The sequence below is a fragment of the Rattus norvegicus genome, chromosome 10 (assembly GCF_021556685.1).
Source record: "Rattus norvegicus strain SHRSP/BbbUtx chromosome 10, alternate assembly SHRSP_T2T, whole genome shotgun sequence".
NCBI lineage: Eukaryota > Metazoa > Chordata > Mammalia > Rodentia > Muridae > Rattus > Rattus norvegicus.
The window spans coordinates 34,837,501-34,850,884 of NC_141543.1; the positions used below are offsets into that span (position 1 = coordinate 34,837,501).

General features: G+C 43.6%; 1 long non-coding RNA gene across 1 annotated transcript in view; it reads right to left on the reverse strand.

The window, feature by feature from the left end:
* LOC148002828 (uncharacterized) overlaps positions 1 to 11,202 on the reverse strand; it is a 29,831-nt gene extending 18,629 nt beyond the window's left edge. The window contains exons 1-2 of the long non-coding RNA XR_015631199.1: positions 11,085 to 11,202; positions 9,492 to 9,628 (exon numbers count right to left, since the gene is read on the reverse strand). This is a non-coding gene — a long non-coding RNA (uncharacterized LOC148002828). The remainder of the gene's footprint in view (positions 1 to 9,491; positions 9,629 to 11,084) is intronic.
* Positions 11,203 to 13,384: the final 2,182 nt, after the last annotated feature.

Below are 13,384 nucleotides of genomic sequence, written 5' to 3' on the forward strand. Positions count from 1 at the left end.
CTCAGTGGTAGAGCGCTTCCCTAGGAAGCGCAAGGCCCTGGGTTCGGTCCCCAGCTCCGAAAAAAAAAGAACCAAAAAAAAAAAAAGTGTTGTTCATACATTTAAAAAAAAAAAAGAACCAATCAACAAAATCAACAAATGACTAAAGTTCTGGGCCATCACACTCCAGCTCCTTGTCACCTATGATTCAGGTAGTGGCAGCAAAAGGGGACAGAGAAGTAGGAGATCTTGGCACTTGGCTAGGCAGCTGCCACACTCTCCAGTGTGCTATTTCACAATGGTATAGTACTCGAGGGTAAGGTTTAACTCCCTCCGTCCCACGGGGGCTCTTCTTGCAACATCTGGTCGCGTGGCAAACTGGAAATTGGCTAATTAATAATCACTCAAATAGGAAAATGTTGAAATGCCAGCAGGCCGTGCAGCAGAGAGAGAGTTGAGTCCTGGTGGCTCAGTGTTAAGGAGCGCTAATCCTCAGCTCTTTCCAGAGCTCAATTTTGTTTGTTTAGCCGTTTATTTATTTATCGTTGTAGTTTTTGTTGTCGTTCTTGTTTTCATTTTGTTCTGTTACACTGTGATGTTTTATCAGGGTCTCCCTGCACATACCAGAGACTTTCAGTCACACTGCCTCTTCCTCCCCAGTGCTAGAATCAAAGGGCTGTCCCTTCACTGCTGTACATCTATAGAGTGAATAGCAAGTGACAGCAAAGACCCCATCTAACCCTGACATTTTGGAAGGTTTCTCTTTTACACATTACTTCTCTTTAATAAATGTCTACTCTAGCCCCCACCCTGACCCCGCCCACCCCAAACATTTACCTTTATTGGTCGTCTCCCAATAATGACGCCATATTGTTGTGATCATTGTGGCTAGAGCCCCTGACAAGAAGCGACTTAAGGGAGGACGGGTTTGCTTGAGCTCCCCGTTGGAGTGGGCACAGTCCACCATGGCAGGGCAAACAAGGAGCCAATAGCTCCAGGGTTGCAGAGGTGCACAACGGCAGACAACTCAGCAGAGCAGGAAGTAGAGACTGGACAGGAAGTGGAGGCTGGTTATAAATCTCAAGGCCCACCCTAATCAAACGTACTTCCCAGGACCCTGTGGGGGGGGACACTTCCCACCATCTGTCATTTCTCCTCCTTCTTTGAAACACTTCAGTGATCAATACAAACCCCTACCTTCAGTCTTCTTTGCAGATTCCAGGTGACTCGCACCCGCCTTACAAACTCTTGGGAAGCTGATTGGCTACTTCAGGTGTTCGTAAGCTACAGCCCCGTGGCTAAATCCAAGACGTGAGCCAAGACTGTTTGGCATTGTAAAGAAAGTTTTATTATAACACAGTCGTGTCAAAGCGCTAGAGCTGGATAGTTGCGACAGAAATGATACGATAAACAGGTCTCAATTTGTCTAAATTTGCATGGTTACTCCTATATGCTGAATCAAGGCTTATATAAATTTATATAGATATAATCAAGTGTGTGTGTGTGTGTGTGTGTGTGTGTGTGTGTGTGTGTGAGAGAGAGAGAGAGAGAGAGAGAGAGAGAGAGAGAGAGAGAGAGAGAGAGAGAGACATGGACCTGCGCACCTAGCATTGTTTATTAACTCTCTAGTCTAGGCTTTTATAGTATAGGCGTTTTTATTGTTGACCTGTGGCTCACCTACGGCTGTCATATTCTCTATGCAAAGACCCTGGCTACTATCGGACAGTCGGGCAGATTTCCAGAGCCACAGAGGCATCCATTCATACCCCAGAAGGCAGGAGAGAAAATGCAAAAAAAAAAAAAAATCATAGACAAGGACAATGGCAGGGAACTTAAAAGGTTTGCATGATGGATGGAGAATCAGAGGGAAAATTATAAAGGAATTCCTCAAATTCCTTTATTCATGTTCCTTTGAAGCTTGTGGATGATTGATGCTACCTATTCTAAAAGTCATGTCAAAACATAAGGCAGCGTTGCCTTATACAACCACTGGGTAGCTACCTTTTCATTTTAATTCTTAATTGAAATTTTAAATGAGTATACAAATAATGGGGTTTTGGGGCTTGCCATGATGTTTCCATACATGATATCATTGTACTTTTCTCATCGTCAAACTCCCCTCCCCCTCATTCCACCTCTTCCCCTCTAGTTAGTCCCCATCATCCCCCTAATATATATTTCCTCTTCTGCTTTCATTTTACATATATATATGTAAAATATATATATTGCAGTTATGTGTCTATATATATATATTTCACTGTATCTATATAGATTTTATAAGCCTTGATTCTATATATGCAAGTAAACAAGCAATATTGAATTTCTGAGCCTGGTTTATTTCATACAATGTGCAAATTGCCAGCTCCATCTGCCACAAATGGCATGATTTCATTCTTCTTTGTGCCCTTTTAATTTTGAATATAAATTATGTCTCCCTATGAAAACAAAAATTAACATAAAAAGTTACTTTACTATCTGTTTCATAAAAGATAGCCCCTGGTTCTCGTTAGCTCACATAATATGTGAAAACTTACCATTTTAGTACAAAATGCCTTCATTCCTTTTCCTAACTGTATAGGATTCCATTAGAGAGATGTGCCGTGGTGTATTCAACCCTCTCCTTTTGATGAATGAATGGGCTGTCCCTAGTCTGTCTTACAGCAAACAAAGCTTCAGTGTGTAAACCTGATCATGGGCCAGTACATCTTTCCACACTGCAGGCAATTTTGTAATTTTGTACATTTGCATTTTTGATAAGTATTGTGAAATTGCCATCCCAAGAAGTCATACCACTTCACTCCCCCACAATGAGCATTTGAATGTCCCTTTCCTCACAGCCTTTCCCTGGGCAGGGGCTGGTAGGACAGTTTCCACTCTCCATGTCTGGCCGTTTTCATTGTCCATTTTAATGAATGAAGTTATAGGCCTTGCCTTACAGGCCACAGCCCTTCCTGACAGATGTGGCTCCTGTTCTCAGGTGGGAACTTGAAAAGTACCTGAGTGAAGGGTGGGAGGGACTCTGACATGAGTTCTGAGTCCGCCCCTGCAGAGGGCAACAGGGGACTGGGACAGGATAGCCACAACAGGGCTTCCACTAAGGAGGTAGTATTTCAATTATTGGTATTTTAATTATTGGCTGCACAGATTTCCAGGTTTTATACTACATGTGAAGAAGTCTCAATGGATATCCTGCATGCCAAAAAAAGGAGGAAGGGTTTTGTGTTCTCAGGAAGTCAAGGATGGGCAGTGGCGAACCAAAGCATGCCAGGACTTCACCAAACATGTTGGTATGAGGACTCTCACTTGAGAAAACAGTGTAGGTAGGGCATGAAGTGCCTAGCAAGAAAAAAAATATATATATGTATATAATATGGGTATGTGTGTATATGTATGTGTGTATATATATGTGTGTGTGTCTGTATGTGTATGTATATATACATGAGTGTATATATGTGTATGTACATATATATGTATATATGTGTGTACATGTATGTATATATGTGTATATGTATATATTTGTGTGTATGTGTGTATATATGTGTATATATGTGTGTATGTATATGTGTGTACATATATGTGTGTATATGTATATATTTGTGTGTATGTGTGTATATGTATATATGTGTGTACATATATGTGTGTATGCATATATATTTTTGTGTGTATATGTGTGTGTATATGTATATACACACACATGGAAGGAAGAAAAGAAAGAAAGAAGGGTTGGAAAGAAAAAAGAATGCCAGGCAAGTGGGAAGGTGAGGGAGGAAGAGAGAAGGTGGGGAGGAGAGATCGAGGAAAAAGAAGGGATGGGAGGAAAGAAAGAAAAGCTGTGGGAAGTGGGGAGGAAGGACTGAGGAATGGAGAGGGAGGGGTGGTTGGTTACAGGCTTAGGTCATGTGCATGGCATCTATTTGAGTCTCTGCAAGAAAAAAAAAACCTCCAGCGATGACTGGTTGGTCGGTATCAGCTAACACTGATCAGGAAGAAGGGAAGGAAGGAAAGAAGGGAGGGAGGGAGCACAAACAGCAAGAGAGCTGAAGCTGAGGGAAGGGGCAGGGGAGGGAGAAGAGGGAGGTTTTAAAAATCAATGAACTCCAATTTGAGTCCCAGTCTATCACCTCTGCTTGAGACCTTCAGCAGGCCTGTTAACCTCCGTCACCCTCATTTTCCACTCTGGTAAGATGCCTTCAGCATCCACCTTGCAGTTGGCATTATATCAGCGATGTCTTGCAGAGTTGACCAATCATCATCCTTGCTCAACAGCCGTGGGAATCACTATTAATGCTGATTTGATTATATCTACTCTAATGTGTGCAAATGCTGTCTGAAGGAAAAGTCCTGTGATGTGTCTTACCCCAGCTGCTTCTTGTCCCTGCTGAGTGGCCCAGGGAGCAGCTGTCTCTCATCAGCAGGTTCATCCTAATCCATTCCCAAAGATCCTCCCCTGCCAGCCATGTTGGAAAAATAGGTGAGAATTGGAAGCCTGAGACTGAGAGACACGGGGTGTGGATGGCCAGGGCTGGGAGGGGGGTTTCCCACCTCTTGCAACTGTAGTTGCAGTTCCCAAGGCCTGAGACCTTGGCACTCTTGAGATTTGGGCTTTCCCCTGGTGTAGCACCTGAGAATCACACCCTGGGTACCTGCAGCTCGTGTCCTCCCTGCCCTCAAAGGAGCCGATGTCCCTTTTCCTTTGTTGTGCCATACCAGCAAGCACCAAGCAGCCTCACTCACCTCATAAGGCAGTGTCTCTTAAGACCTGCTTCCCCCACAGCCTAGGAGAAGACAGCAAGAGAGGGCCACTCCTTTCCCCATGAACTTTTAACAGTGCAGAGGACAGAACAGTTAATAGTCTTAAGCTTCTCATGCCTTTGTTTGGTTGGTTTGATACGGCTTGTTTTTGTTTGGGGTTTCTTGTTTGTTTATTTGTGTTTATATTTGAGGGGTTGTATTTTTGTTTTGGTTTTTTTCCCTTTGTTTGATTTTGTTGAAACAAGATCTCTTTTAAAGTAGGCTGTCCTCCAATTTCTATGTAGCAGAAGCTGGCCTTGATCTCTAGATTCTCCTGCTTCAGCCTCCAAGTGCTGGAATACAATCTAGGTGTTATCTAAGTTGAAATCCTGTGTGTTCTTTTTCCATAATCTTAAATCTAAGGCTCCAGAAAACTACAAAAGAGAAGAAAAGCGACAGAGGGACGAAGACGCAGAAGCAGGGAGGATGACAAAGGCTTGATTGACTGAACCGTGACATCATGCTAGTGTACTTCTGAAACTCAGTCCTGTTAGAGCGGACCCATCAGTCACCTTCCACCACTATAACAAAATGGCTGAGGTAAACAAGTTACAAAGAAGAAAGGTTTATTTTGTCTCCTGTTTCTGCACGTTTGCCTCTGTGGACACTTGGTCCTCTTGCTTTGGGGGATGTTGTGAAGCAGTACGTGATGGCAGATTGTGTGGCAGAAGCAGGCTGGTCACCGAGTCACCAGGATGCCATACACAGACAGGACAAAGAAAGTACAGTCCCATCATGCAATCATATCCTAGTGAGCATGCCTCCCTCCCCTACTAGGATCTAACGTCCTTCAATTAGCCCTGCTTTTTCCTGGCTTGCTTGCTTGCATTTGGAATGTGTGCACAAATCATTCCCTATATATATGGGCATGTGTACACATATACGGATATATGACACATATGCCACAGCATACATGTGGAGATCGGAGAACAAGCCTTGGGTGTCAGCCTTTGCCTCCCACCTTTTTTATGACAGGGTCTCTTTTTGTTTTATGCTGCAGGCTACCTGGCCTGCAAACTTCCAGGGATTGTCCGGTCTCCACCTTCTGTCTCACAGCAGAAGCATGGGTGGGATCACAGACACGTGCTACTGCACCAGGTTGACATGGGCTGCAGGGATCCAAACTTAAGTTCCTTGAGCTTACATGGCAAACTCTGTAACGGCCGAGCCATACCCCCCTCAGCCCTAAACCCACTTCCTAAAAGTTCCACCACCTACAATAGTTTCACCCTAGGGGACAAGCTTTACCAGTTGAGTCTCTGGCCAACATTCCAGAGACTCCTTTGGGAGATAACACAAGGAGATGCCGGGCGAGCATAACAGAATGCCGAGGAGTTACCTCCCCTCACAGTAAAAACAACAGGCTTCAATTCCAGCAGCAGTGAACCCTTAACAAGCGAGTAAAGAGTTTGTGAGCATCGTGGAGGAGGGAATTGGAGTCACAGGTGTGAGAGCAGGCAGAACCGCTCTCAAGGGGGAAGTGTGAGGCCTGCAGAGTTTTGCTCTGTGTGTGTTCCGAGTATCATCTTCTGCTTTTAGCAAGCTGAAACCAGGCACTCCTCACCTGCAGCCGCCCTGCCGGTGGCTCAGTTCTGCTGTCTACGTCTGAATTCTCCCTCCCCAGAGCTCTTTTCCTGTTCCGAGGAACCGTTTCATTCTAACATGATAATGAATGCCACCACAATTAAAACAATAACCTCTGCAGATTCTATGCCTGCACTCGTAGGACTGTGGAAGCCATTGTTGTACACGACAAAGGGGATTTTATAAATGAGGTTCAGTCTGGAGAACTAGAGATGATCCCAGAAGATCCAAATTAGCCCAATCAAGTCACACAAGTCTTTAAAAGTAGGGGACTTCGGGTGAGGGTTAAACTCTTTGCCATAGAGAGCTTGAGTTCCTGCTCCCCAACACTCACATAAAAATAGAACACGTTGGCACATTATATATATTTTATATAGAATATGTTGTATATTATATAGATAATGTATTGATATACAATAAAATATAGGCACACACCTATAACTCCAGGACTAGGGGGGCAGAGAGTGGTAGACCTTGGTGACGAGCCATTCCAACCCAAAGGGCAAGGTCCAGCTCCGAGCTTCAATAAGAGCCTGTCTAGGAGAATAAGCTATAGAGGAACCAAGGAAGACATACAATATTGACTGCCATCTATCAAACCCAACCTCTGCCCTACATGCATATATATGCAAGCACTTACACACACACACCCACACACACACACACATACACCACCACCACCACCACCACCACCACCACCACCACACCACACCACACACACACACACACACACACACACACACACACACACATGCACATGTGTGTTTCAGCTGCCTACAGAGGTTGAATTCAAGGCTTCAAGTTCTACAGAGAGAGACAGAGACACAGGCAGAGAGAGAGAGAGAGAGAAGAGAGAGAAGAAGAAGAAGAAGAAGAAGAAGAAGAAGAAGAAGAAGAAGAAGAAGAAGAAGAAGAAGACAGAGAGACAGAGAGACAGAAAGACAGAGACAGAGACAGAGAGAGGAATTAGAAAGCCCACTTGGCATCAAGGACCTCCATATCAAACCAGATACACTCAAACTAATAGAAGAAAAACTAGGGAAGCATCTGGAACACATGGGCACTGGAAAAAATTTCCTGAACAAAACACCAATGGCTTATGCTCTAAGATCAAGAATCGACAAATGGGATCTCATAAAACTGCAAAGCTTCTGTAAGGCAAAGGACACTGTGGTAAGGACAAAATGGCAACCAACAGATTGGGAAAAGATCTTTACCAATCCTACAACAGATAGAGGCCTTATATCCAAAATATACAAAGAACTCAAGAAGTTAGACCGCAGGGAGACAAATAACCCTATTAAAAAATGGGGTTCAGAGCTAAACAAAGAATTCACAGCTGAGGAATGCCGAATGGCTGAGAAACACCTAAAGAAATGTTCAACATCTTTAGTCATAAGGGAAATGCAAATCAAAACAACCCTGAGATTTCACCTCACACCAGTGAGAATGGCTAAGATCAAAAACTCAGGTGACAGCAAATGCTGGCGAGGATGTGGAGAAAGAGGAACAGTCCTCCATTGTTGGTGGGATTGCAGACTGGTACAACCATTCTGGAAATCAGTCTGGAGGTTCCTCAGAAAATTGGACATTGAACTGCCTGAGGATCCAGCTATACCTCTCTTGGGCATATACCCAAAAGATGCCCCAACATATAAAAAAGACACATGCTCCACTATGTTCATAGCAGCCTTATTTATAATAGCCAGAAGCTGGAAAGAACCCAGATGCCCTTCAACAGAGGAATGGATACAGAAAATGTGGTACATCTACACAATGGAATATTACTCAGCTATCAAAAACAATGACTTTATGAAATTCGTAGGCAAATGGTTGAAACTGGAAAATATCATCCTGAGTGAGGTAACCCAATCACAGAAAAACACACATGGTATGCACTCATTGATAAGTGGCTATTAGCCCAAATGCTTGAATTACCCTAGATGCCTAGAACAAATGAAACTCAAGACGGATGATCAAAATGTGAATGCTTCACTCCTTCTTTAAAAGTGGAACAAGAATACCCTTGGCAGGGAATAGAGAGGCAAAGATTAAAACAGACACAGAAGGAACACCCATTCAGAGGCTGCCCCACATGTGGCCCATGCATATACAGCCATCCAATTAGACAAGATGGATGAAGCAAAGAAGTGCAGGCCTACAGGAGCCGGATGTAGATCGCTCCTGAGAGACACAGCCAGAATACAGCAAACACAGAGGCGAATGCCAGCAGCAAACCACTGAACTGAGAATAGGACCCCAGTTGAAGGAATCAGAGAAAGAACTGGAAGAGCTTGAAGGGGCTTGAGACCCCATATGTACAACAATGCCAAGCAACCAGAGCTTCCAGGGACTAAGCCACTACCTAAAGACTATACATGGACTGACCCTGGACTCTGACCTCATAGGTAGCAATGAATATCCTAGTAAGAGCACCAGTGGAAGGGGAAGCCCTGGGTCCTGCTAAGACTGAACCCCCAGTGAACTAGACTGTTGGGGGGAGGGCGGCAATGGGGGGAGGATGGGGAGGGGAACACTCATAACGAAGGGGAGGGGGGAGGGGGATGTTTGCCCGGAAACCGGGAAAGGGAATAACACTCGAAATGTATATAAGAAATACTCAAGTTAATAAAAAAAAGAAAAAAGAAAAAAAGAAAGCCCACTTGGCTGTTTTCACAGCTGTGAGGCATTACTCTTACATATAGCAATGCAAGCTCTTTGAGACTGGCTAAAAAAGTCATGCAGACTAAGCGATGCAGCTGGACTTTTGAAATTATGGTTGAAAAAAAAGCAAACATATAACATAAAATCTGCCCCCTTAGTCGTCATTTAGCATGCTTCAGTGTCTGTCCACGGTATTGTGCAACCATCTCTAGGCTGCTTTGTGTCTTGTGAAAGTGAAACTCGGCACCCATTACACAGTTCATTTCTCCCCAATTCCAGACCCTAGTAACTCAATTCTACTTTTGGTCTCAGTGAACTTGACTCTCAAGGTTCATCCCGGTCTCAACATATATCAGTGCTCCCTTCATTTTTGAACCTGAACAATACTCTGTTGCCTTAAGGCATCCATTGCAGTGATAAAACGTCGTGGCAAAAAGCAACTTCAGGAGGAGAAAAGGTTTTCCTCTGCTTACCCTTCCACATCAAAGTCCTTCACTGGAGGAAGTCAGGAAAAGAACTCGAAGCAAGGCAGGAAGCTGGAGGCAGGAACTGAAGCAGAGGTCGTGGAGGAGCACTGTTCATTGGCTCTCCCCTGATGTTCTTGAGTCAACTGATAAGAAAAGAGTTAATAGTGTTAAGAGTTGTGACTTCTGTCTAGTTCTTCAAAGACATCACCATACTCCCTGCACAAGGCCTCTGTGCTTGGCCTGGTCTCTTCTCCCTTAGTCACGTGTTGGCTCATCATTGCTGTCTGAACTCAAATGCCACCACCTCAAGATGATCTAGGCTCCCACACTCACCATCTTCATTTTCCTATTTACCGATATTCATTTGATTTTGTTGTCTTTTAGCTTAACAGTCTCTCACACAAGAATGCATGTTATACGTTATACAACCATTACCTGTTTATTATCCCCAACACCCCCCACCCCCACCATGCACAGAATCATACCTGACACTGTTGGTGCTTACTACATGTGTGTAGATAAAAGCATCATTTATTGTATCTAGAAAATAGAAGTCAGGGGCCATCAAGATGGCTCAGCAGGTAAAGGAGCTTGCCATCAACCCTGCAGATCTGTGTTCAATCCCTGGGACTCTCCAAGTTGTCCTGTCACCTCCACACATGTGCCTTAGCATGCATGTTTACAGCTACACCAAAGATTATATATATATATATATATATATACATATATATATATATGTTATTTAGTTCAAAAGTTGGAAGTGATGTCTACCACTAAGACAACATTAAACGAAGGTGTATAGTGTGGAAAATCCTACACTCCTTTTAAAGAGATTCAGATCACTTGTGGTTATCTACAGGAAATAACGCCTTCAGAGGAGGGTTGAATTTTCCAAAGATAAAGTGGAAAAACAATTAATGTGCTATAATTTCAACTTTACAGTGCATCAAAGATAGCCAGGAGTGATAGCTCACACTTCTGATCTCAGAATTAGGGAGGCAGAGGAAGTAGAAGCACCTCGAGTTCAAGGCCAGCATGGGGTACAGGTAAGACTCTGCCTCCTGGGAAAATACAGATTAAATACATGTATTTAGATGGCTGTTGGGAAGCACAGGCACCAGCACTTAATACTGAAGATAAGACTGCAGAGAGAGAAGAGAGACTCCACCTTTCACTTCATGCATCAGAGATTGTCAAAACGTATTGCAATTGGCTCTGACTACTTTCTCAGTTGGGGTGGGGGGAACTCACTATATTATCTGAAGGGTGTTTGTGGGAATAGTAGCCTGGTGTTTTCTGTTTACTTTGAAATTTATAAAGCTAAGAATGGATTAAAAGATGAAAAGACGATTAGGTAATTACATGGAAATGTGAAGAAGTTACTATGGCAAGATACTCTGTGGACTCCCAGTATAACATATCACAGGGGTTCACGTGAAAGGGAGGCCAAAATGTCAACTAATCGGCAAGGGTACAAGTTCCAGCAAAATCCAACTAGCACACTCCACAGGGATGGCTGAAGATTCGATCAAGATAGCACCGAACCCCAAGAAGTAAGACATCACTCAGGTAGGAATGAACAATGTCCCCAGAGCTTACCTCCATGGACGCCACAGGCATAAGAAGTCTTTACACACAATAGTTCAGCAAAGACAACAGCAGGATTAGCACCCTAGTGCTCTCTTTGTCAATAACCCCAGCTTCTGCCCTTGCCACCCTGAGAAACAAGACAGAAATATTGGTCATGTGACCATCTGTGGAGATCAGAAACCCAGGTCACCGGTGACAAACTAGGAGAAGAAGCTAGGGATGAGAAAGGACAGAATATGACAGTGGGAGCTAACTCTCAGCAAATCCATCTCATCATTGATCATTTAAAACAAGTCACATAGGGAGTGAAATAAATTATTAATGATTAAATTAAGTCTCCATGTGGCCATAACCCCAGACAGTATGGTACCTCTACCTTTATCAATTCATACCCCTTCAACTTGACCTGAGGCGACTAAAGAGACACAGAGGGGCAGGGTGACTTGGTGATGGTCCACAGCGAGGTAAGGACAGAGATGGATGGACAAGGCCATGGCCACTGGCGTGATGATTAGTCACTGTTTGGTCTCTCTGAGGCTGCCGGGTCTTCCTCACTTTTGGTTATGAACTCCCCTCCTTCTGCATTCCACAGGCTTATTCGAACTCCACTCCCAGTGGGCTCCCGCGGTCCTGTCACATGGTTTTGAGGGAAGTCCTTTTCTCTCCTAGGAAGCATGGGATCAGGTACACCTTCTCCTCTGTTTGTTCTTCCTCTTCTGTGATGAGATGCTGGACCAGATGGAGGAGAAGGACCTACGCACCCCTGGGGTTTCTCTGCTGTTTTATGATATAAACAAAAGCCTGGTGAAAAATGGAATCCAGAGTAGAGCATGTGACAAAGGTCCCACCTGGTCTCACAGGGGCTCCAGGCTGCCTCAGTCACCCTCCCTAGCCTATCTTATCTCTGGGGGTGGCTTTTGAAACTCCCAGGAAATACCCATCTGGAGAGCTAGTTCCTCTTACACCGCTTATTATTTGAGTGTCTCTAAGGTGGCACACATCATGCTAGGCAAACAATGTATCAGAACAAAGGAGAAACATGTGGCTACTCTCTTGGGGAAATTCTCTTATATAAGGGGGTAGATGTCAGATAATAGACAAACAAATCAATTTACTTCATAAATGAAGGAGGATGATCTGACAAACAGCAATGACAGACAACATCTACTCTTGCTATAATCTTCCCAACTGGTACAAAGGTACAAGGCCTTCCTTTTGCCTATTAGACTCTTAAAACAGTGGGTTCCAAGGAATTGGAATTTCCTGAGGAATCTCACTAGACAAGAAAAGTCTAGGTAGGGCCCTGGTACTAACCAGGTCAGTTAACTTTTCTCCCACAGTTCTAACAATTTGTCAGACTACTCGTAAGAGATATTGGAGTCAAGACAATGATTGGCTATGGGCAGGACCATGTCTTGATCAGGACTCCATAGTTAATGTGCACATGTTTGCTTTCTGTTTTAAGCCACTTAGAGGTAATGAATACTGGATCTTCTTCTTCTTCCTTTCCCCCCCTCCTCCTCCTCTTCTTCCTCCTCTTCCTCTTCCTCTTCTTATTCTTATTCTTATTCTTATTCTTGTTCTTGTTCTTGTTCTTGTTCTTATTCTTATTCTTATTCTTATTCTTATTCTTATTCTTATTCTTATTCTTCCAGTGTGGCTACATTGACTAAACCTTTGACAGAGGGGGAGACAGCTGAGAGTAAGACTTGGACTTACAGATATTTATGGCTGCTGTATAATAATAGAACGTTTACCTGTCTTAGTCTAAGTCACTTCAGTAGCCGAGCTGCCTTCTGTGAGTTCCTCCCCAGGTGAGAAACTGTTTAGCTCTCATCATAAAACAACAGGGGATTAAATGAAAAGATTTATTGCTGGTGCTCCTTCCTCTAGTGAATCAGCCAAAAGCCTCTCTGGCAAAGCTGGTCAACTCTAAAGAGCAGGAAAGGAAAAGAATTAAGATGTTGAATGCAGGTAAATATGCACAGACACACATACATTCAAACACTCACACACCCACACTCTGGCTAGGCCTGACCATTGGTGCCAATCAACTCCACAAGTATGCATGCATGCTTACATACATACACATATACCTACACACAAACATATAGATAGACAGACATATACATTTGGGTGGATGGATGGGTAGATGGAGCAAAACTCCCCAAGCCAAACCATTCAACCAACAACTTCATTTCTTTTCTCTACTCGTCTTTTTATGCCTTCTTAGATAAAAAGCTCTTTAGAAAACTATTTCAGAGATAAAATACTACATAAAATTGGGGTTACAGAAAGATGTTGATATT